The sequence below is a fragment of the Xyrauchen texanus genome, chromosome 25 (genome assembly GCF_025860055.1).
Source record: "Xyrauchen texanus isolate HMW12.3.18 chromosome 25, RBS_HiC_50CHRs, whole genome shotgun sequence".
NCBI lineage: Eukaryota > Metazoa > Chordata > Actinopteri > Cypriniformes > Catostomidae > Xyrauchen > Xyrauchen texanus.
Window position 1 is genome coordinate 2592708 of NC_068300.1, and position 26186 is coordinate 2618893.

General features: G+C 40.6%; 1 protein-coding gene, 1 long non-coding RNA gene and 1 pseudogene across 4 annotated transcripts in view; 2 read left to right on the forward strand and 1 right to left on the reverse strand.

Moving 5' to 3' along the window:
* LOC127618652 (uncharacterized) overlaps nucleotides 1-26186 on the reverse strand; it is a 202113-nt gene that overhangs the window by 147057 nt on the left and 28870 nt on the right. The window contains exon 3 of one of the 2 annotated variants that reach the window (XR_007967481.1): nucleotides 16389-16425. This is a non-coding gene — a long non-coding RNA (uncharacterized LOC127618652). Of the gene's footprint in view, nucleotides 1-16388; nucleotides 16426-16808; nucleotides 16846-26186 lie in introns of both variants that reach the window. The other variant, XR_007967482.1, reaches the window with a different exon arrangement.
* LOC127618567 (zinc finger protein 436-like) overlaps nucleotides 1-26186 on the forward strand; it is a 185794-nt gene that overhangs the window by 92307 nt on the left and 67301 nt on the right. The window contains exon 1 of one of the 2 annotated variants that reach the window (XM_052091105.1): nucleotides 4215-4232. The exons of the other annotated variant lie outside the window; for it this stretch is intronic. The gene's annotated coding sequence lies outside the window, so the exon portion shown is untranslated. Of the gene's footprint in view, nucleotides 1-4214; nucleotides 4233-26186 lie in introns of those variants that run through there. 2 annotated transcript variants of the gene reach the window in all.
* LOC127618635 (zinc finger protein 721-like) overlaps nucleotides 1-26186 on the forward strand; it is a 117154-nt pseudogene that overhangs the window by 55245 nt on the left and 35723 nt on the right.

Consider the following 26186-nt stretch of genomic DNA (forward strand, 5'->3'; position numbering starts at 1 on the left):
TCCCCAATTTTTCAGCTTCCTGCAGGGAAAGATGCATTTCTTGAGGAAACACTATCATATTTCTTACATTTAAGAAAATAAATGACCTTCCTTCTTTTTATGGGGTGCCCCAACCCATTCACATTTCACGTGGTGAGAGATAATCCACTCATATGCAGACGGCAAGTCTTTGGGTAACCACGACTTGATTATCAGGTTCTTAAGAGGCACCCGGAGGTTAAATCCCTCCCGGCCAAGCCTGTTTACCTCCTGGAATCTCTCAGTGGTCCTCTCGGGCCTTCAGAGACCCCCCCTTAATGCCGCTAAAATCAGTTGGACTCAGAACGCTCTCCCTAAAGACGGCCCTGTTGATTACGCTCACCTCCATCAAGAGGGTCGGGGACTTGCAAGCATTCTCTGTCAGCGACACTTGCCTGGAGTTCGGTCCGGCAGACACACAAGTTATCCTAAGACCGCGGCCGGGCTACGTGCCCAAGGTTCCTTCCACGCCCTTCAGAGACCAGGTAGTGAACCTGCAAGCGCTGCCACGGGAGGAGGCAGACCCATCCCCTTCAATGCTGTGTCCGGTACGTGCTTTGCGTACCTACTTGGACCGCACGCAGAGCTTTAGACGTTCTGAGCAGCCCTTTGTCTGCTTTGGTGGACAGCGGAAATGGAACGCTGTCTCCAAACAGAGGCTCTCCCACTGGGTGGTGGATGCCATTTCACTGGCCTATCGCACACAGGCCGTGCCCCCCCCGCGGGTCTGAGCATACTCAACAAGGAGTGTTGTGTCCTGGCCAGAGGCACCTCCCAGGCAGACATATGGAGAGCAGCGGGTTGGGCAACACCTAATACCTTTGCGAGATTTTACAATCTCAGGGTAGAGTCAGCTTCGTCCTGTGTTTTCTCAGGTCCGAGCTAGTAGAACACGGTAACATGCTGACGGACTGACCAGGTGGATCACTTGCACCTAGCGCCCTTTCCCTCGGTTGAGGTAAAACCGTGCGCTTTTTCTCCCAGGTGATCTCACTCACTCGGCTCCCTGGATGACTCCTCCCTAGCCCGCTGGGTCTGCAATTCAGCGGAGGAATTCGCTGACCCAATCAACTGCAGGTACTCAAATCTACCCTGTACTGGAATAGGTGCTCCAAAGGTCAGGACTCCTACGTGGAGCTCCTACGCCCCCCGTGTGTATTTTCCATGGTACGGTCCCCTTATGACGGACCCGCTTCTCCCTTGGGCAGTTCCCACTGCCCCCCAGTCGCCGTGTCTGTAGCAACTCCTCCCTCCGAAGAGGCGGGATCTACCACCACGCCACTTTCCACATGTGACCTAAAAGCCCATGTGGTGTATGCCACCATTCTTACCTCCCCCTCTCTGGGCAGGTGTGGTCTCCGCAGGGTCTTTTCCCCCTGAAAGAATAGGAAACTGGGTAAGACCTCCTTCCCCGATGCGTGTAAGGGCCCCAGCCGTTGACTCTATGCAAGAAACATAGAGAGAAAAGAGGCCCGGCTAGGCTCGGCCTGTTCCCAGGTTGACAAGCGTCCCTTTGTTCCCCTGTCTAGGGTAACTATAAGGATTCCCACGACTTGGGAATGGGGTATTGGGTAAGGGTACGTGCAGTCTGATACAGCTGGTCATTTTGGCACGTCAAGTACCTGCCCGCTCCTGTGTCAGCAGTACACGTACACGGCTAAGCGCATGGTGTGATTTAAATTGGACCACTAGTGTTGCTTCTTCGACACAACGTCCAAGTGAGCGACAGACGGGGAACGTCTAGGTTATGGATGTAACCTCCATTCCCTGATGGAGGGAACGAGACGTTGTGTCCTCCCAGCCACATTGCTGAGCCAAGCCACTGTTGTGGCTGGACCATTTCCGGCTCCTCAGAAAAATCCTGAATGAAACAGACGTATTTCCCCACCTTTATACCTGTATGCCCGGGGGCGGGACATGCAAATTCTGTCTGCCAACTTCTCATTGGCCTTTTTTCATAGATCAGAGGTATATTCAGCGCTCAAGAGAGACCCCTAGTGTCGCTTCTTCTACTCAACGTCTCGTTCTCTCCATCAGGGAACGGAGGTTACATCCGTAACTAGACGTTCTCTAGCAAATTGAGTTGTACCTGCAAGTTTTAAACATGCTGTAGTTCACCCTCTACTTAAGAAACCCCATCTTGACCCATCTATCATAGCAATTTCAGACCTATCTCAAAATTACCTTTTATTTCAAAGCTCTTGGAGAGAGTTGTGTATCATCAGTTGAATTCCTATATCAGTACGTCCAAAATTTTTGATACTTTTTAGTCGGGATTTAGATCAATGCACAGTATGGAAACTGCACTGTTGAAGGTCAGTAATGACCTGTTGAAAGTTCTCGATACTGGTTTGTATGCAGTGCTTGTCTTTTTGATTTAAGCGCTGCATTCGATACAATCGATCACAGTATGCTGTTACATCGGCTGGAAAAATATGTGGGTATTCAGGGTGTTGCCCTGCAGTGGTTGGCCTCTTACCTCAAAGATAGAACCTTCTCAGTGAGTATTGGGAAGTTTACTTCTTTGTCGGTTCTCCTATTATGCAGTGTGCCCCAAGGGTCCATTTTGGGCCCTCTTCCCTTTTCACTTTATATGCTCCCCTTGGGTGCCATTTTTGAGAAATATAAGATCTCCTACCACTGCTATGCTTCCGATACACAATTTTATCTACCAGCTAAAACTGACAGTAGTTATCCTTTGGACACACTTTACGACTGTTTTGAGGAGATCAAATTTTGGCAATTAAATGAAAGCAAAAGCGAAATTCAGATTTTAGGCCCCTCCAGGTCTCCATCTGTTTTTAATTTAGGTTCACTTTCTGCCAGTGTTCAACCTCATGTAAGAAATCTTGGAGTTACATTTGATTCGTCATTAAATTTTGAAAAACAAATCAGTACAGTGGTAAAGAGCAGTTTCTTTCATCTGAGATCGGTTGTGAAATTAAAACAGTTTTTACCCCTGAAAGATTTGGAGAATGTAATCCACGTTCTCATAAAATCATGGCTGGACTACTGTAATTCCCTATACTCTGGCCTAACTCAAACTGCAATTTCTCACCAGCAAATTGTCAAAAATGCTGTAGCAAGACTTCTTAATGTTAAGAATTAAAAACTTAATTTCCCAATTTTAGCAACTTTACATTGGCTTCCTGTAAAGTTTAGAATTGATTTTAAAATTGCTGTTTTTGTGTACAAGGCTTTATCTGGTGTTGCACCAAAATACATTAGCAACCTTCTGATTCCTTACTCTCCCCAAAGGGCACTTAGGTCTAGTAATCATCTTCTCTTAACTGTCCCACGTTATCACTGTAAAACTAAGGGTGGTCGGGCCTTCTCTGCAGCAGCACCTAAACTTTGGAACCGTCTGCCTGTAAATATGAGGTTTGCTCCTTCACTAGCCAGTTTTAAAAAAGCTCTTAAATCCTATTTGTTCTCTCTGGCTTTTGATTAAGATTAGTTTATGGGTTTTATGTCGAAGTTTTCTGATTGTATTTTATTTACTGTGTATATATATTGTACTATATACATGTTTTCCTTCAATGCTTTCTTTTTATATGCTCAACGTTTTATTGTACAGCACTTTGGTGCAACTCCGTTGCTTTTAAATTGCTATAGAAATACATTTTGACTTGACTTGACTTAAAGAACATGTTAAAAATGAATGGCAAGAAGCATGGAACAGTGACACTAAGGGCATACTGTACATCTGTATAATATTCAGCGACAAGTAGGCAATAGGAGAATAGTTTATAATAAAAGGAAGGAATTCAGTTATCACTCACATCCGAATAGGTCATACTGGGCTAAATCATTCATTATGTATAATAGGAAAACATGAAACAGGACAGGGTAATAATTGTGGTCAAGCAGAGACAGTAGAGCATGCACTACTAAAATGTACAAAGTATTCAAAAGAATGATCAGAGCTTATTAAAGTAGTAAGAGATACAGGTGAAGAAACATTTAATCTACAAACTCTGCTTAAAGGATCTACAGAACAAATACAAAAATATATAGTGCAATATTAAAAGATCTTAAAATAACAGGGTTAGTCAGGAGAATTTAATTACCTTCCCATTGATGCTTCACACTCCAGTCTGGTCGGTGGCTGTAATGCACCGGAAGCTGGCTTGACAACCGCCATTAAACCTCTGAAGAAGAAGAAGAAGAAGAAGAAGAAGAAGCGCTCGATTCGGGACGTGTTCATCTCATCTGTGAGATTTATAGTCATGTTTGTGCTTTCTGTGCATGTTGATTTTCTCTCTTTGGCGTTTTAATGATCGTAATAGAGGATTATTAACGTCGTTTGTGACGGACTCTTTAAAATATTAATTTTCATGAGAAACAAGTAAAACATTTCGGAGCCTCTTCAGGGGGAATTTGTTTTCTGAAATAGTTTTACCTACACACACACACACACACACACACACACACACACACACACACACACACACACACACACACACACACACACACACACTACAATAAGTTACCCTGTGTTTACTACAGTAACCAAATTTTAACCAGACTATTCGTAGTGAAACTATAGTACTACAAGAAAACGAATACTGTGGTTTAATAAACATATTTTTGTGATTATTATGGTTTTACTACAAGAACTATAGTTTAACCGTGATTTCTGAGGTAATTTAACCATTGTATTTGTAATAAAACCAAAGTAATCACAAGATTAACTATGAATAATCTTTATTAAAACATGGTTTTGGTCCTAAAGAAACTAAAACAAACATGTCCCACCTCAGTCATGTTTACTACAATATTACTATAGTAAAACCATGTTTCAGACCAAAAACATCACACTGTCATGGTAACTACTATAGTAAAGCCATGATTTTTCTATTGTATGTTCTTTAGCTTCAGTGTGATTTTATTTTACTATATATTTATCATGATTAATCTTGTGATTTATTATGGTTTTTCTTCAAATACCATGATTAAACTACTACAGTAACCGGTTAAACTATGATATTTGTGCTCAAACCATAATAACACAAAATTAACCACAGTTTTCAATTTCCTGTTTTATTACTATGGTGTCACTTTGACTATCACTGTTAAAATATGTATACTGTAGTAAAATCATGGTAAATATAACACAAAACTTAATCAATGTCAGGCCAGAGAGAGGGTGAAAAATGTTTTAATGCAGAAAACGTTACTAACTTTATCAGTGGAGCTGACGGAAGATAATAAAACTATATAAAAAAAGAGCATTTCATGAACCCTTTAACATAATTAAAAAAAAATATTTAAAAATTCAGATTTCCAATGTACTAAAATTTTAGAGTTTGTCAATAATCTAGTTTCCATCAACTTCTGATTTGTTATTAGCAAAGTGAAAATGCATAAAAATGTTTTCTGCAAAATTTGTTGTCTTCTGCTTGTGTCCATTCGAATGGTTTTTATTGATAAAAATGGTGTGCGTGATGACATCATGCTTCAAAAAACACTTTGTCGCATAAGTTTTGGTTTATTGTAAAATAAATCTGTTTCCATACAGAAATGAGTGTATATCGCTGATTGTGTACATTTCGCCTCCCAGATGTCCCCAATGTTTCTCCCCAAAGTTTTTTTAAAATGGGGAGAGCATTGAGACAATTCATTGAAATTATCCAGTTTACCATCATTTTAATTTCATAAATAAATGCAATCAGAAGAGGAGAAATTGCAATAAAAAAGAAACTGTTACTCTTCTGATAGGACAATAATATTGGCCCTGATGTTGCACCTGTTGCTGGTTGCCACTGGTTGTGACCCGAAAGTGAATTGTCATGACCCTGTTCAAGCTGGCAACCTGCACCATGTAGTGGGTGAAACTTTCAGTCTTACTATAAGGACCATCCATCGATGTGTATATGCTGTGTGCACAACTATTAAAGAAAAACTGATGTGGTGTAATATCAGGGTTTACATATATGATACATCCCTGATATTCAATATTTTAAACAATCATTTAATCTAAAGCATTGCCATCACAACTTTTAATGACTAACTTGATTGTCATCTAAAATTAATTTTAGCGTCATAATAAAATTTACATTTTCTCAGCAAACGCGATACGAGGCAAAGAGGGTTAGATTTAAAATATTTTTATAAAGTTTTCAAATGTTCAAAAACTTGTTTTCTGAAAGTGAACTCAGCATTGGACAAATTGTTCTGATAGTTTATAGTCTTGAAAAAAGTGAAGAACATTCTGAGAGTTATTCAGCCGACTTTATTCATCTACAGAACTGGGTAAGGCTAATTTAAGATTGTGTAAATAATAGGCAGATATATAACAATAATATTTTGTCATTTGATTATTTAAAGACACTTTAAAATATTCAGTTTTGAGGAGAAACAAGCAGAAATCTGAGAATATCATGTTTAATTTCTGATAAATGAGCTCGTTAAATTCATCGGCTAGTTGTAAATGAGTTAAATGAAGGCGAGTAAATGTTAAAGCCTGTTATAATATCTGATAATATTCCTGCTGTCTGGAAAATGAAACAAAACTCCACACATTTATATTTATAGGATACATATCAGAAACAAAGTTATTTAACAGCTGTTTATAATCCTATAATAATGTTTTTGAGATTGATGAATGTCAGTCCATTATAATAATTCTGTTTTTGTGTTCAGGTGTTCATCATGAGAGCAGGTGGATGTGATCTGCTGTAAATCAGTAGGAACTGATCTGTCCATGCTGGATATTGATGATTTCATCTCAGAAATCTCTCAGCTGAAGAAAGAGGTCACTGAAGACAAAACTGATGGAGAGAGACGACAGGTTACAGGTTAAACATTCATTTCATCCTTAAAGTTGTGATTGTAAGCTTTCAAATGATGTGATATTATGAACGGTACAGATGTGATTGTGTTGTGTTTGTCAGGAGCTGGAAAAGGTTTCCTGTCAATCTTCAGTGTTTGTGACTGATGGGACCTCCACAGAATGTCAGGATTCAGTGTGGAGCGGCAAAGTTCAGTCCACACCACAGCGACTGCTGGACAAACTCTCTGAACAGAGATCCAGAGACACACAGGACTCACAGCTCACTTTACTCTGTTCTACTGACGGTAATCAGGGTGATCAAACCCCCACAGAGTCTCTGACTTCTGTCTGTAACGCTGGAGAACAGCAGATGCTGCAGACACCAGTGAAGATTGAAGTGAAGGAGGAGGAGATAAAAGAAGAAAACACAGCAGAGGAACAACAGAGAAATGAAGATGATGATGATCAAACCTCCACAGAGTCTCTGACTTCTGTCTGTAATGCTGGAGAACAGCAGGTGCTGCAGACACCAGTAAAGACTGAAGTGAAACAGGAGGAGATAAAAGTAGAGGAAGAACTGAGTAATGAAGATGATGATGATCAAACCTCCACAGAGTCTCTGACTTCTGTCTGTAACGCTGGAGAACAGCAGATGCTGCAGATACCAGTGAAGATGTGTTCAGTGAAGCTGCTGGACTGCAGGAACCTGATGAAGATAAGAGGAGAAATCAAAGTAGAGGAACAACAGAGTAATGAAGATGATGTTGATGATCAAATCTCCACAGAGTCTCTGACTTCTGTCTGTAACACTGGAGAACAGCAGATGCTGATGACACCAGTGAAGATCGAAGTGAAGCTGGAGGAGATAAAAGAAGAGAACACAGTAGAGGAACAACACGGAGATGAAGATGATTATGTTTCTTCAGGTATGTTTCTTCCTTTAATGATTTACATTTTCATGTCAATCGACTGTCATTTTACAAGTCGTTTTAGCACTCAAAACTGTTCTCTGCTGTTTTATTTTTAAGTGCTCAGTTTAAAAAGGTGCATGTACTACAGTGTTTTTTGCACTGATTTTTACCAGCGGTGCTGCACGTATTTGGATCTACAGTGTAGCAGCAGGGGAAAAAGAAAAGAAACAGTGATGATGTGTGCATGCCTCCAACTTAAGAAAAAGAAAGCTGCAAATAATGAATAATGCACACTTTATTATTCTATTTCATCATCCTGTGTGGGTTGCTTTACTAGGCCAGTGGTTTTTAACTGGTTTTGCTTCGAGCCCAGATTTTACAATGGACATCAAGTGGCGACCCACCAAGGTAAAGAACACAACCTGTATTTGAAGGGTCTTGAAACACTAAACTATATTTATTGAGATGTTAACAGATATGCACAATGATGAACCAAAACATTATGACCACTCACATTTGAAGTAAATAACATTAATCGACAGTGGTACGAGGAGGGACAAACCACATACCTGTGACAGGGTGTTGGGCGCTCAAGGCTCATCAATGCACGAAGGCTATCCCGTCTGGTCTGAACCAACAGAATGTCTACTGTGGCACAAATTAAAGAATATTTCAATTATGGTTATGGGAGGAATGTGTCACAACACTCAGTGCATCGCACCCTGCTGCATATGTGGCTGTGTAGCCGCAGGCCGGTCAGAGTGCCCATGATGACTAGAGGTCGACCGATTAATCGCAATGTAATTGCATTTTTTACATAATAGGCATCGGCCAATATCCACGCATATCAAGCCGATTATTAGGCAGGCGCATCTGTGGGCAGCCTAGTGTTGTTGTGGAACACGTGTTCGACGCACGCTGCCCTTGAGTCATTTTCCAGCAGAGTGAGCTGACCTCATCCAGTGCCTAAGGAAGGAGCTAAGTTCCTTGGAGAAAACAGTAAGGGTTCAATTTGTATAACTTCTTTAGATTTAATTAAAAACTTGTATATGTTACTGCCAACTTCAAGAAAAAACGTGACAAACGCGATAGTTGACATGACGTTCGGCCACTTTGGATATTGATAGCGTAGTTGAAGTTGCATTATCACAGCAGAAGGGTTGCTATCATGTCACAATAAGTAAGCAAGAATTTTGCAATTACAGACAGTGAATCTGAGACTTTTATTGTTCTGTTTGTGTGTCTTATATTTGAGAGGGTTGTCACTCAATGCAGAGAAATAAGTAATAAAAATATACCAACGCGCTATATGCTATTGAAGGACTGGCTTTGGTAAGCTCGGACGTTATCGGTTCTGCTGTCGGTACTGGAGAAATTAAGAAAATACATTCTTTATTGCTATAAAGAGAAAGTTATTTTATCTCGCCAGCCATTTCTATGTATAATAATAATATGAAACCATTTGTCTGTGATGCAATTTAGCTATTCGCAGTCAGAGAGAGAGAGAGAGATCTCGCTCACGCGGTGCGACAACAAGCAAAAAACGAGCCCAACACGAGCACAGCTTAACAGAACTAAACATTCAAACGTAGCCTGGTTTAGATCTGTGATTATTAGTCTGATTTTCTTGTAGATTTCGCCTTCCAAAGATTATAAAAAGAATATTTATACATAAGCCGCATTCTGTCTAGCACAACTTCCTTCCCTTCACAGCGGTGCACTGACATTTCTCCCTAAAACTCAAACTTAACGTCAGAATCAGCACGATCGGTGATTGTTGTAAAATGCTACTGTTGCTAAATTGCGGGACGCGTTTAATAATAAAAAGAGCGCAAGAGATAGCCTACCATTCCCAAGGCGGCGCGCGCTCCGAAACACCGCAAAGAGACAAGCAAAGTATAGGCTACTTTGGGTTTCATGCTTCTAAACGATCAACTATACACAAAAATATGTCAAAACGACTGGCTTGGAGATTCACTTAAACACAGTTTATGTCTAAAATGGACGTAGTTATGGAAATATTTGGGAGAAAATATGCTGCATCAGGAGACTATTAGATCTGAACTCGGTCTTAAAGGATAAGCAGTCTAATCAATATGTGACGATTGAGCCATTACTGCGAATCAAACAACAAAAGGCAAAGAGAAAATCACTTACAGCTCTTGAATGAATAACTTCTGCATTAATCTATCTATGATAAACTATGCAGTGTTATTTTACAATTGATTACTTTATTAGATTTCTTTTTAGACCACACCTGAACAGTAATGTTAGTAGACCTTCCTGAAATTAAATCACTGTGCCTATATAACGTTTATATTTGTGTAATATATATATATATAAACAAAAAGAACCGTTAAGAATAAACAGTATCGGTAAGATAGTAATACCATTAAAACCTTAACGATACCATCCCTAGTTATGCCTGTGCTTCTCTTGGATGCTCTGAATATTGGATTACGTGTCTGGATTGCCCCTTAATTAAAGCTGCATTTGGATCTCAACCTTCGTGTCTCGGAGCAGTTCGTAACACCTGCTTTGTTTATTTAATATATTTGTTATACATTATTTATACAATATGTTTTTACATTATACATTTTTAATTTTAAGTGTACAAGTGCAGATTGGTCAAGTGTTCAATAAATGTATTTGTTGAGAAATTTTGTCTATCTTAATTAATTATTTGTGTTACATTTTATCTTTCAAATAAAAGGTTCAAATAAGAGGTTAAAAACAAGCACATATCGGCCAAATATCGGCCAAAATAAATCGGCAGCATTAATCGGCCATCGGCCGACCCGGATTTCAAAAGATCGGCATCGGCCTGAAAAAACCAATATCGGTCGACCTCTAATGATGACCCCTGTCCACTGTGGAGTTGAGCAGTGCAGAGTTGAGTGGTGTCTTCTCGGTAAGTTGCTAACTAGTTTGTGAAATACATACTGGAAAGTTAATAAATATTGACCCCATCATTTTCCCTTTTCAGTATAACTAATATAATGTTAACCCTGTCCGTGACAACCATGTCACTCCTGTTTATGACATCTGTTTTCTGTTAGCCATCTATAGTTCATCAGTGTAGGAAGTAATGTAGCAGATTGAAAGGTAAACATCAGAGCATCTTTCTGCAGCTCAGCAGACAACAGTGCGATGGTGGATTGTGTCTGTTGAGTGCTGATTTAATGCTATGCTGTTACCTTGTTGGTGAGACGCCATGCTGGAAAGTAAATAAAGTCTTTTACTCTCTGAAAATGAGCTTATAGCTAACTTGCTAACCACGTATTTACTTTCATTGTTGCCAGCTGGAAGCTAATGGGTAAACATGTATTCAACAAACTGTTTTGCTCAGGATTCACTGTTTGGTACCCCCTTCAACCGAACATTCCAGTCGTAGCATTTATAAAATGTCATATTTAAAAGTTTGGTTTTCCAGACATTAAAATAGGATACGTAATAAAAGTAGATTTAATAAATAATAGTATATTTGCCTTGTGTAAATAATAATATATAGGCACTGTATCTAAAATAAATAAGAGGTGATAAATAAATACTAATACAACAGGCTGGAAAAATAGACATTTATATATATATATTGAATGTGTTGAAACTTGACACCGGGCGACGCACCCAAAAAACTGCACCGTTAGAATGGTTTGATACTGTAGAGCTGCTTAAAAGTACGTTTTTTTTCTCTCTTGTAAATGTCAACGAGTGTAAATGCCAACACCATCATATGTGTCAAAAGGACTAAAGCCTGTCAACCAAAAGATGAGCTCATTGATGTCATTAAATTAATCTGCTTTTTCATTCCATCCATTTTTGTTTATACGTAGTTACGTCCTACCTAAGTTTGATGGTGTAACACTCAAATATTTAGTAGTGCATAAATTGTGACTTAGTGCCCATTTAATACAGAATATAATGTGCATGGTAGGTAACTATAAGACATCTCGGATTCGTAATGACACAAGAAATGCTGTTGTACACACAAGAAACTCTTTATTATATCTTTTAGAACAGATGACAGAAACCCGTCTATATACATGTCTTGATGCTAGGGCTGGGTATTGTTCAAAAAATGTAGATATCGATACCAATATCTTGACTTCGATACTGGTTCCTAAATGATACTTTTTTCGATACCAATTTTATGAAATCCGTTTTAACAAGATTACAAACATTACCTCAAAAAAACTTTTTTTACAGACATACAGATAAAAGAATATTATCATCTATGAGAATGTTGCAAATTACCTCAGACCATCTCAGCTCAGGAGGAGCTTTGAGTTCAGTTCACTTTATTTCCACAGAGCAGTTCATTGTGAGCGCAACTGTACAGTTTATACATCTGTGATTAAATCATAAAATAATTCAAAAACATGTTCACCTTGAACCATGATTTATATTTCAGTGATTATTATCACCATTATAATTGTTTACATTTAGAATTGTTTTTAGATCTTAATTTGTATTATATATATACATTATTATATTTTTTTAACCAATTTGATGTTTTTATTGCTTTTTCATTTAATTTGAAGTGCAATTTGAATTTAGAAATGCCTTGGTTTAAGTTTTTTAAATTAATATATTAATTTATTTTTCAATGCAAAATGACTAAAACAATAATATTCACTGATCCTTCATTTGAGGGGTTGACAAAGTAATTGTATATTGTGATATATATTTTTATATAATATAATAATTCTGAAAAATTTTGTGACCGGTTGAGAATGCACAGATGAACAACACAATTTTAATTTTAATTGCACTTAATTGTTTTATTTAAATTTTTTGTTAAAATCAATAAAAATAAAGTTCAAAGTTTGAAATCAAGCTGCCTTGCATTTATTATATAGGCTATTGCTTAATAAAAATAACCACAAAGTACCACCTAGTGTCCAAGGAACTGTATGGGAGTATAAGTAAGCAGGAAACCGCGCACCCTGAATTCCAGGTTCATTGTTACTGGGGACTTTAACAAAGCCAATTTTAAAACAATAGCACCAAAATACCACCAACACATCTGTTTCAACACATGAGGGGACCGGGTTTTGGACCATTGCTATTCTCCTTTCCGGGATGGCTACAAATCCTTCCCCCGCCCACCATTTGGCAAATCAGACCACTCTTCCATTCTACTTCTGCCCGCTTACAGGCAGAAACTGAAACGGGAAGCACCCACCCTCAGAACGATCCAGTGCTGGTCGGACAAATCAGACTCTGTGCTACAAGACTGTTTTGATCACGCAGACTGGGAGATGTTCCGGTCCGCCTCTGATGACGACATCGAGGTTTACACTGATAGCATAACATGTTTCATCAGGAAGTGCGTAGAGAACGTTATGCCAACCAAAACAATACGGATCTACCCCAACAAGAAATCATGAGTTAACGGCGATGTTCGCGGCACTTAATGCACTTTAAATTCCAGGAACGCGGAGGATAAAAAACCATCAAAGAAGCCAGTTATGCCCTCCGTAACTCTATCAGAGCAGCCAAATGCCAGTACAGGCACAAAATTGAAGGACAGTTCAACACCACCAACTCTAGAAGTATGTGACAGGGAATTAACATCATCACAGACTACAAAGGAAATAAAAACTCCACCGTGAACACCGCTGCCTCTCTCCCGGATGAGCTTAATACATTTTATGCTCGTTTCGAGGACAATAACACCGCACTTGCGGAGAGAGCACTCGCGGCCGACGCTACAGAGGTTGGATCACTCTCCGTCTCTGTTAAGGATGTAACTCGATCCTTCCGACGTGTGAACATCCGTAAAGCCGCGGGTCCAGATGGCATTCTGTGCCACGTCATCAGAGCGTGCGAGAACAAACTGGCTGGTGTTTTTACGGACATTTTCAACCTGTCCCTCTCCCTGCCTGTAGTCCCCACATGCTTCAAAACGTCAACCATTGTGCCTGTACCGAAGCAAGCCAAAATCACTTGCTTAAATGACTGGCGCCCTGTTGCTCTGACGCCCATCATCAGCAAATGCTTTGAGAGGTTAATCAGAGATCACATCTGCTCTGTGCCACCCACCTCACGTCGTATCGTTTGCTGACGATACGACGGTGGTAGGTCTGAACACTGACAATGATGAAACAGCCTACAGAGAGGAGGTGCACACTCTGACATGCTGGTGGCAGGAGCACAACCTCTCCCTCAACGTCAGTAAAACCAAGGAGCTTGTGATGGACTTCAGGAAGAAAGACAGACAACACAGCCCCATCACCATTAATGGAGCACCGGTGGAGAGAGTCAGCAGTTTCAAGTTCCTCTGTGTCCACATCACTGAGGAACTCACATGGTCCGTCCACACTGAGGCCGTTGTGAAGAAGGCTGACCAGCGCCTCTTCTTCCTGAGACGGCTGAGGAAGTTTGGAATGAACCACCACATCCTCACACGGTTCTACACCAGTACTGTAGAGAGCATCTTGACTGGCTTTATCACCGCCTGGTACGGCAATAGTACCGCCCACAATCGCAAATCCCTGCACAGGGTGGTGCGAACTGCAAGACACATCATCGGAGGTGAGATTCCCACCCTCCAGGACATATATACAAGGCGGTGTGTGAAAAAAGCTCGGAGGATCATCAGAGACTCCAGCCACCCGAGACATGGGCTGCTCTCACTGCTACCATCAAGCAGTTGGTGTCGCAGCATCAGGACCCGCACCAGCCAACTACATAACAGCTTCTTTCCCCAAGCAATCAGACTTTTGAACATTTGATCTCTCACGATCAATAATCAGCACTGCACTTTATTAATCTTATATCTCATGACTGGACTGTCAAATATATTCTCCTCAATACAACTACTGTAGATATATTTTTATATACTCTTTATTTATTTTTTTTATTGTATGTGTATTCTATATTGTGTGTATTGTTTACTGTACATTGTATATAATTACTGTGTTGTGTTAGTATGTGTACATTTGATATGTAAATTGTGTTGTGTAAATATGTTGTTTACTGTAATTGGTAGATGTCTCATCACTGTGATGACTGCTATGTTGCTCGGAACTGCACACAAGACTTTCACCTACTGTTGCTCTTGTGTACATGGTAGTGTGACAATAAAGTGATTTGGGTTTGATTTGATAGCGTCCAACCAGTGGTAATACCGGTGTAATTTGAACACTGCACCTGTGTGAAAATTATGATACTGTGGCAAGTCTAATGATTGTGTATTTTAAAAATCTTTGCAATTGATGTTTGTCTCCCCTTTACCGCATCAATGCTGTTTAAAGTGTCAGGGTATCTAACCCCAGGGCTGTATTTTAAGTTGATTTGTTTGTTGAATTTAAAGCATTTTTAAAGTGTTAAGGGTGTGTTCACACTTGGCAGGTTTGGTTTGATTAAAACAAACTCTGGTGCGATTACTCTGTTAGTGTGGTTCATTTGAAAAAGTGAGAACGCTGCCATCCGAATCTTGGTGAGCACCAAATAAGCGGACCCTGAATAGTGGGTCTCGGTCCGCTTCCAAATGAACTCTGGTGCATATCTGATATGAGCAACATATTTAGTGCTTATAAAGTGCTGAACGTGAGATTAATATGATCAAATTTGCTTCGGCAGTGGCCCAACTTTCACAGAATTTTCAATGCATGAAAAACACTGAAAACGTCACCTGCCAAAGTGGCTAGAAAGACTGAAAGAAATACCTGTTACTGCTGATTTCTAGGATGGGCAGGTGTTCATTTCAAACCCTGATGATTATAATAATTAAATGCAATTAATAGGTGGAATAAATGGTATAAATAATAAAACAAATACTGGACATTTGTTGTGTTCTGATATTGAATTAAGGTTCAAGTTGATGCTACGTTTCTACCTCTTGAATTGATTTTTGTCTATTTACTGTGTTTATTGTAGAGCTGATGGAAGTGAAAGAGAAACGTCAAGAACCGAATAAAGTGGAGGACCAACATCAGTGTCAGAAACATCATGATTTTATAACTGGAGAAAAATCTTTGAGTTGCTTAAAGACTAAGAAGAATTTATCACCAGAAAAGCATAAAAGAAGAGCAGCCAAAAATACTTTCACCTGCTCACAGTGTGGAAAGATTTTCACAAATAAAAGCCGGTTTAATAAACACATGAAAGTTCATATTGGAGAGAAACCTTACACGTGCCAACAATGCGGGAAACGTTTTGCATATACAATTTGCCTCAAAGGTCATCTCCGTTGTCATTCTGGATTGAGACCATTTAAATGTGAAAAGTGTGGTAAAACATTTGTTTTGAATTCAAGCCTAAGAAAACATCTGAAAACTCACACAGATGGGAAGCCTTACAAGTGTTCTTTTTGTGGAAACCATTTTGCACACCTGTCCTATTTGAAAAAGCACCAGAAAATACATACCGGTGTGGGGGCTCATATGTGCTTTGAATGTGGGAAGACCTTTATTACAGCCGGCAGCATGAAACAGCACCAAAGAATTCATGCTGGAGAAAAACCATACAAGTGCTCACACTGTGAAAAGAGTTTCACTCACTCATATGACCTGAAAACACACAAGAGAATTCATACTGGAGAAAAACCTTACAAGTGCTCACACTGTGAAAAGAGTTTTACTCAGTCACATCACTTGAAAATGCACAAGAGAATTCATACTGGAAAAAAACCTTACAAGTGCTCACACTGTGAACTGAGTTTCACTTGGTCACATTACCTGAAAACACACGAGAGAATTCATACTGGAGAAAAACCTTACAAGTGCTCACACTGTGAAAAGAGTTTCACTCAGTCACAACACCTGAAAACACACAAGAGAATTCATACTGGAGAAAAACCTTACAAGTGCTCACACTGTAAAAAGAGTTTCACTCAGTCATATGACCTGAAAACACACAAGAGAATTCATACTGGTGAAAAACCTTACAAGTGCTCACACTGTGAGAAGAGTTTTACTCAGTCACAAAACCTGAAAACACATGAGAGAATTCATACTGGAGAAAAACCTTACAAGTGCTCACACTGTGAAAAGAGTTTTACTCAGTCACATCACTTGAAAATGCACAAGAGAATTCATACTGGAGAAAAACCTTACAAGTGCTTACACTGTGAACAGAGTTTCACTTGGTCACATTACCTGAAAACACACGAGAGAATTCATACTGGAGAAAAACCTTACAAGTGCTCACACTGTGAAAAGAGTTTCACTCAGTCACAACACCTGAAAACACACGAGAGAATCCATACTGGAGAAAAACCTTACAAGTGCTCACACTGTGAAAAGAGTTTCACTCATTCACAAGACCTGAAAACACACGAGAGAATTCATACTGGAGAAAAACCTTACAAGTGCTCACACTGTGAAAAGAGTTTCACTGAGTCACATATCCGGAAAACACATGAGAGGATTCATACTGGAGAAAAACCTTACAAGTGCTCACACTGTGAAAAGAGTTTCACTCAGTCACATCACCTGAAAACACACGAGAGAATTCATACTGGAGAAAAACCTTACAAGTGCTCACATTGTTTAAAGAGTTTCAATCAGTCCAAAGACCTGAAAATACATGAGAGAATTCATACTGGAGAGAAACCTTACAAGTGCTCACACTGTGAAAAGAGTTTCACTCAGTCACATATCCGGAAAGCACATGAGAGAATTCATACTGGAGAAAAACCTTACAAGTGCTCACACTGTGAAAAGAGTTTCACTCAGTCCAAAGAACTGAAAACACACGACAGAATCCATACGGGAGAAAAACCTTACAAGTGCTCACACTGTGAAAAGAGTTTCACTGAGTCACATATCCGGAAAACACATGAGAGAATTCATACTGGTGAAAAGCCTTACAAGTGCTCACACTGTGAAAAAAGTTTCACTCAGTCACATCACCTGAAAACACACGAGAGAATCCATACTGGAGAAAAACCTTACAAGTGCTCACACTGTGAAAAGAGTTTCACTGAGTCACATATCCGGAAAACACACGAAAGAATCCATACTGGAGAAAAACCTTACAAGTGCTCACACTGTGAAAAGAGTTTCACTCGTTCACAAGACCTGAAAACACACAAGAGAATTCATACTGGATAAAAACCTTATCAAAGCCCTCCAGGCTTGATGAGAAACGTCTCGGGTTACATGTGTAACCCTTGTTCCCTGAAAAAAGCGGAACGAGATGCTGCGCTGCTAAGCGCTATGGGGAACAATCCTAGTTGTGACCAAGCTGAAATAATGTGTGTAACATGTCAATGAACATTGACCGGAATTTATAGCCTCGGCTGATGTAATCATTAGATGCACCTGCGGCCAGGCTATAAATGGATACGTCACCAGGTGTCGTCAGATACTTCTTTTTGAAGAGCAGTCCTGGGACGTCCCAGTGCGGCAAAGAAGCGCAGCATCTTGTTCCGCTTTTTTCAGGGAACAAGGGTTACACACGTAACCCGAGACGTTCCCTTTTCAAAAAGCTTCACTATGATGCTGCGCTGCTAAGCGCTATGGGGAACGCAATACCCACGCCGCCGCACTGGGGGCTGTCCGGACCCCTACGGTTGTGCAGTGTACTCACAAAAACGCGAGAGGTCTCAGACATGAGCTTGAGATGTCGACTCAAGGGCATAAGAGCCCGGAGTAGCATAAACATCTAAACCATAAAATTTGATGAATGTGTGCGGAGATGGCCAGCCTGCCGCATCACAAACTTGTTCAGGCATGAGCTGAGATGTCGACTCAAGGGCATAAGAGCCCGGAGTGCAGAACATCCAAACTATAAAAGTCCAATGAATGTGTGCGGAGAGGACAACCTGCCGCATCACAAAATTGTTTAGGCATGGGCTGAGATGTCGACTCAAGGACATAAGAGTCCGGAGTAGCAAAGCATCTAACCCATAAAGTTCGATGAATGTGTGCGAAGAGAACCCTATCGCAACACAAACTTGTCATAAAAACTGATGAATGTGAGCGGAGAGGATCAGCCTGCCGCATCACAAACTTGTTTAGGCATGGGCTGAGATGTCGACTCAAGGACATAAGAGTCTGGAGTGGCAGAACATCCAAACTATAAAAATCTATTGAATGTGTGCGGAGAGGACAACCTGCCGCATCAAAAACTTGCTGAAGAGGGAGACCTCTAGCCAAGGTTTTAGAGGAGGAGAGCCCTCTGGTAGAGTGCGCCTTAAAAACCTACTGGCAAAGCTTGACTGCGCGCCTTGTAGGCCCGGGCAATAATGAGGATGCATCTTTGAGGGCACCCCGCCCACCAAGCCGTGGCAAACCGCAGTGGCCACATAGAACCTGGCAGTGGCGAGGCAAGTGCCCGCTGACAGTTCTTCTACAGAAAATCCAGAACTGAAGCAAACTGGCAGTTAGCTGGTTCTGTATTAACTTTAGTAGAAGGAAATGCATGCAGGTGCATTTGTGCTATGTGCGTTATATGCGTTACTACGATCAGGGGGGGACTGGGCGACTCGGGGAGAAGTAGAGGAGACATTGCGCTATCAACAGAGGCAAAGAGGTCCTCTTCTGCCCTGTAATATCTACCCAGATCAGTTCCAGGTGGAGGGAGCCCTAGCACTTGAAATGGTCTCGATAACCTCGAGAGAAAACCCTGTGATCCTCATTTGGTACCCTTAGGGGCCAGACATGAAAGGTTTCACAATTCGGGCCATGTTCGGAATCGCCCAAGGCGAGCCGTCGAGGAGAGGTATTAACTCCGAGAAACATATCCTGTTCGGCCAGCGCAGCGCCATTAATACGAGGCAAGACCCTTGCTGGTGAACATTGCCAAGACTCCCGGGAGCAGAGAAACCGGGGAAAGAAACGCATACAGACTCATTCTGGGTCATGTATGTGTCTTAACGTCCAGACCCAAGGGGGCTGGGTGATTTCAGGGAGAAGTAGAGGAGACATTGCTCTATTCACAGAGGCAAAGAGGTCCTCTTCTGCCCTAAGATCTCACCCAAACTTGTTCCTAGTAAGAGAAAACTCTGACAGTCTTGTGCCTAGATTAGGGGGAGCTCCCCTCGGGACGGGGCGCGTGCTTCACTTCACCCCTCCTGGTACCCCCTCGAAGCCCCTCCATTCCCGCCACCTCTTGGTGTTTCGGGTTGCAGAGGCTTCCGTCAAAATTGGGATCCTCATGATCCGAAGAAGCGTCGGAACGTGCTTCGAGATCATGTGAAGGACCAGCTGGGTTTGGGGAGAGAGCGAGAGAAAGGGATCAACCCGTCTCTTGCTCCTCAGCCAAATCCATGCAAGAACCCCACGAACGATCTTTTTTTTTTTTTTCGTGAGTGCTGACTCCCGGAAGCAAACGAGGTGAGCGCGAAGCACTTTGCCTGTTAAAGCAAATCGCAGTGCTCACACCCGCCCTGCTGCAATGCGAGAGCAGAGTGCTCTTACCCCCAAACAAACAAAAACTGTTTGTTTGGGGGTAAAAACTGATGCATCGTTTTTTTCTTTTCTTTTTTTTAGAAATATATATATAATATTTTCTAAACAGAAGAGAAAAATATTCACTGCACACTGCCTAACCAATTCTAACTCCTATCAGAGGAAAGAAAGTTTTTACAGGGTTTGTAAAACACAAACAGAATTGCTCTGAAAAAAGAGTTTCTGATGACACCTGGTGACGTATCCATTTATAGCCTATTTTATTACATCAGCCGAGGCTATAAATTCCGGTCAATGTTCATTGACGTGTTACACACATTATTTCAGCTCGGTCACAAATAGGATTGTTCCCCATAGTGCTTAGCAGCGCAGCATCATACTGAAGCTTTTTGTAAAGGGAACTCCGGGCTCTGGGCTTAAACAGCTCGCTGTGCAGCTGGATCCTTGACTTCCTGTCAGGCAGATGTCAGGTGGTTAGAATGGGCAGCAACATCTCATCACCTGGAGCCCCGCAGGGCTGTGTTCTCAGCCCACTCCTGTATTCTCTTTACACACATGACTGTATGGCAACACATATCTCCAATGCCATCATTAAGTTTGCTGACGATACGACGGTGGTAGGTCTGATCACTGAAAGAGAAGAGGTGCACACTCTGACTCGCTGGTGTCAGGAGCACAACCTCTCCCTCAACGTCAGTAAAACCAAGGGACTTGTAGTGGACTTTAGGAAGAAAGACAGAGAAAACAGCCCCATCACCATTAATGGAGCACTGGTGGAGAGAGTCAGCAGTTTCAAGTTCCTCAATGTCCACATTACTGAGGAACTCACATGGTCCGTCCACACTGAGGCCGTTGTGAAGAAGGCTCACCAGCGCCTCTTCTTCCTGAGACGGCTCAGGAAGTTTGGAATGAACCACCACATTCTCACACGGTTCTACACCAGTACTGTAGAGAGCATCTTGACTGGCTGCATCACCGCCTGGTATGGCAATAGCACTGCCCACAACCGCTTCTTAATAAGCAGTTTGATAACTAAGTTTCTTGGGATATGTGAAAGATTTGAAGAGCCTACATTTTGTTTCACAACTTTTTCTGCTTCAGATGTTGTGGTGTTGATTTATATTGTTTCTAGATTATTATGCAGAATGGTCAGATGTATTTTAAATAATTGCAAAAATCTAAATTGGCCTTTGGGTTTTATATATAAAAAAATAATTCATTGTTTTTTGGACCTGGCACAAAATGACCAGCTAACATAATTTAATTAATCATATCAGCAGCACCTGGGAAAGTGTGAACGAGTACTAGTCTGGTTAAATCACTCTATCATTCTGATTTGATTATAAGAGCAGACTGATTGCTATAAAAGGATGTTTACATCTAAAGAAAGATGTGCAGCCATCATTGCTTTGCATCAAAATGGCCTCACATGCAAGGAAATTGCACCTGAAAGAACCGTTTACCGGATCATCAAGAACTTCAATGAAAGAGGTTCAGCTGCAGTGGAGAAGGCTTCAGGCCATCCTGGAGTGTCCAGCAAGCACCAGGAATATCTCCTACGGAATCGTGTCACCACCAGTGCAGAGCTTGCTCAATATTGGCAGCAGGTTGGTGTGAGTGCATCTGCATGCACAGTGAGGTGAAAACTTTTGGACAATGGCCTGGTGTCAAGAAGGGCAGCAAATAAGCCCTTTCTCTCCAAGAAAAACATCAAGGACAGACTGAAATTCTGCAGGAAGTACAAGGATTGGACAGCAGAAGACTGGTGCAAAGATATTTTCTCTGATGAAGCCCCCTTCTGACTGTTTGGGACATCTGGAAAATTTATAGTCTGGAGACGAAAAGGTGAATGTTACCATGAGTCCGGTGTCGTGCCAAAGGTGAAGCATCCTGAGACCATCCATATGTGGGGTTGCTTTTCATCCAAGGGAGTGGGCTCTCTCACAATTCTGCCCAAAAACACTGCCATGAATAAAGAATGGTATCAAAACGTCACAAAGCAAGGATGTTAATGAAGTGGCTCGGAGATCATTACATTACAATTTTGGATCCGTGGCCAGGCAACTCCCCGGATCTTAATCCCATAGAGAACATGTGGTCAGTCCTCAAAAGGCGAGAGGACAAGCAGAATCACACAAATTTTGATCAAATCCGAGCACCAATAAGTCAAGAATGGATCGCCATCAGTAAGGATTTAGCCCAGAAGCTGATATCCAGCCTGCCAGAGCGAATTGCAGAGGTTATGAAGAACAAGGGTCAACACTGTAAATATCGTCTCTTGGCATAAATTGACTGTTTTTGCCAATAAAAGTCTTTAAAAAACATATGCAACGCTTATCATTGTTTTCCAGTATACCATAGAAACTTAATCTAAATAATCTACAAATACTGAAGCAACAAACAGAAAATGTATGTCACTGCCAATACATGGCTGTAGAAGGTTCCATTAAATTTAGCTGAGAGAGAATTTCATGCATCTGGAAAGTATTCACAGTGCTTCAATTTTTCCACATTTTGTCACGTTACAGCCTTTTTCCCAAAATGGATTAAATTCATTATTTTCCTCAAAATTCTACAAACAATACCCCATAATGACAACGTGAAAGAAGGTTGTTTGAAATCTTAGCAAATTTATTACAAATAAAAAATTAAACAATAACTTGTACATAATTATTCACAGCCTTTGCCATGACACTCAAAATTGAGCTCAGGTTTCTACAACTTGATTGGTGTCCACCTGTGGTAAATTCAGTTGATTGGACATGATTTGGAAAGACACACACCTGTCTGTATAAGGACCCACAGTTAACAGTGCATGTCAGAGCACAAACCAAGCCATGAAGTCCAAGGAATTGTCTGTAGACCTCCAAGATAGGATTGTATCGAGGCACAGATCTGGGGAAGGGTACAGAAAAATGTCTGCAGCATTGAAGGTCCCATTGAGTACAGTGGCCTCCATCATCCATAAATGGAAGAAGTTTGGAACCACCAGGACTCTTCCTAGAGCTGGCCGCCCGACCAAACTAAGTGATCAGGGAAGAAGGGCTTTAGTCAGGGAGGTGACCAAGAACCAGATGGTCAATCTGACAGAGCTCCAGCGTTTCTCTGTGGAGAGAGGAGAACCTTCCAGAAGAACAACCATCTCTGCAGCACTCCACCAATCAGGCCTGTATGGTAGAGTGGCCAGACGGAAGCCACTCCTCAGTAAAAGGCACATGACAGCCCGCCTGGAGTTTGCCAAAAGGCACCTGAAGGACTCTCGGACCATGAGAAACAAAATTCTCTGGTCTGATGCAAGCAAGATTGAACTCTTTGGCCTTGAATGGCAAGCGTCATGTCTGGAGGACACCAGGCACTGCTCATCACCTGTCCAATACCATCCTTACAGTGAAGCATGGTGGTGGCAGTATCATGCTGTGGGGATGTTTTTCAGTGGCAAAAACTGGGAGACTAGTCAGGATTGAGGGAAAGATGAATGCAGCAATGTACAGAGACATCCTTGATGAAAACCTGCTCCAGAGCGCTCTGGACCTCAGACTGGGGCGAATGTTCATCTTCCAATAGGACAATGACCCTAAGCACACAGCCAAGATAACAAAGGAGTGGCTACGGTACAACTCTGTTAATGTGCTTGAGTGGCCCAGCCAGAGCCCAGATTGTACCCAATTGAACATCTCTGGAGAGATCTGAAAATGGCTGTGCACCGATGCTTCCCATCCAACCTGATGGAGCATGAGAGGTCCTGTAAAAAAGAACGGGAGAAACTGCCCAAAATAGGTTGCCAAGCTTGTAGCATCATACTCGAAAAGACTTGAGGCTGTAAATTGTGCCAAAGGTGCTTCAACAAAGTATTGAGCAAAGTCTGTGAATACTTATGTACATGTGATTTATTTTTTTTATTTTTTATAAATTTGCAAATATTTCAAACAAACTTCTTTCACGTTGTCAATACGGTGTATTGTTTGCAGAATTTTGAGGAAAATAATGAGTTTAATCCATTTTGGAATAAGGCTGTAACATAACAAAATGTGGAAAAAGAGAATCGCTGTGAATACTTTCTGGATGCACTGTATTAGAAACTCTCTTACTTACGAGGCATCATAGGTTTATTTGAATGCAATGGTATTTTTCCATATTAAATACTGTATTTCTTGTAGATTGCAAGCAAACGAGATAACTTTAAAACCCATTATATCACTTTATAAACAGGCTATAAAAGTATGAGATATGAAATCTTTGTTGTATCGTCATTGCGGTATATTAACTCTTTCCCCGCCAGCGTTTTTAAAAAAAAGTTGCCAGCCACCGCCAGGGTTTTTGACGATTTTCGCTAAATGTTAATGGCCCGCAGAATATTTTCTTCCATGAATATATGAAGATGCTATATATCACAAAAAAGATCTGAGCCTCTGCTTTTAGGCAAAAAAAACGATTTTATTTTATCTTCATTTGTTCTTTTTTTATTGCCACTTGAACAGAGGTAGGTTTTTGTCAAAAACAACATTTCAGACAAAAAGCTGAGAAAAAGGCATGTTTATGTCTGATATTTTGAGCTTCTCAATACTCCACTTCTTCATGTTTGAGACGATCGCAGTCTGTTTCTTTGATCAAAGAGTTGCGTACTCTTTCAAAACATGCGTGCGGGTCTTCCTTACCGTATGTTTGGCGGGGAAGCGTTTTTTCATAAAATACGGAAAATTCCGTGTTTGGTGGGGAAAGAGTTAAGCAAATGCAGGTTATTAAGCTGTACGACTGGCTCCAAACTGTCTGCATCACTTCCGAGAAAGACTAAGAACTCTGCAAGAACCAACATCATAAAACTACACAGATGAGCACCTCCACCTGTGTCAACGCATCCTACTGAGCAAGGACCACAAATCTCACATCTGACCTCTATCTCACCTCAGGCCAATTTAGGCCTGTTCTCATAAAACTCACTCATCTGTTCTCACTCTCTCTCCACCTTGTCTCCCCCACGAGGCACACACTGCCACACAAAATGTATATGTGAAAATGTAACAAGGAAAACCATGAAAACAAATAATGTAACTAGGCATGTTTAGTATCATTTAAAATGTCTCAGTGCGACTGGTATAAAGACATCTGTCCCATGTTGATAAAACTAATGGTAACAAAGTTATAAGATCTTTGCCAAATGCTGTGTAATTCTGGAGGTCTGTCCCCATCCGTGCCTGTGTGTTAATGAGGTATGACCCCAGGACTTCCAAATCTAACCACTCCCAAAATTCATTTTGATTATGATTTGGGTATTTAAGGAAATGTGACACATTGTTCATGGTTCTCTGTAGTCAGATGATCCCACACATTAATGTGTGTAATTTTAATAATGGGAATCTGTTAGCCAGATCTCCCACAGAGTTTACTGTGTGTAATTTTCTTATGTTTGGTAAATGCTTAAATGGAATGCAACTTTAATTATATTATTCATTGATAGTTTTGAGCTTGATTTATAATTTTAATTGGATTATTTGAATGTATTACTATTACCTGGTAAAATAAATTTTTGATTCAATCTGAAGGACAGTTTTGAGTATATTTCTTATTAACTACAAATCTATGATCAGAGTTGGCTTAATTAAGCTACTTCAGAAGAAAACCATGAATTAATTAAAAGTCTAAACAGCGAACCAAGAACCTGTAAGGACTTAGCCAAGTAGAATTAAATGGGAAAACAGAGTTGGACCGAGAATCTGTAAAACAGGACTTAATTGACTGGGGCTAAATGGTGAGCCGAGAATCTATAATAGGACTTAGCCAAATAGAATTAAACGGGAAAACTAAGAGTAAGACCACGAATCTGTAAAACAGAACTTAATTGACTGGAGCTAAATGATGAGTCGAGATCCTATAATAGAACTTAGCCAGACTAAACAGTTCAAACCGAGAACCTATAGGTATTTACTAATTTCTGAAACTGATGAGTATATAGTTTAAGAACCTGCGTCCAGCCGGCACAGGACCCAAATAACATTGAAATAACAAATACAGTCTAGAAGAGATAATTACTAAAAATTATAAATATACATATTTTATATATAATATATATATATATATATATATATTTTATATATATATATATATATATATATATATATATAT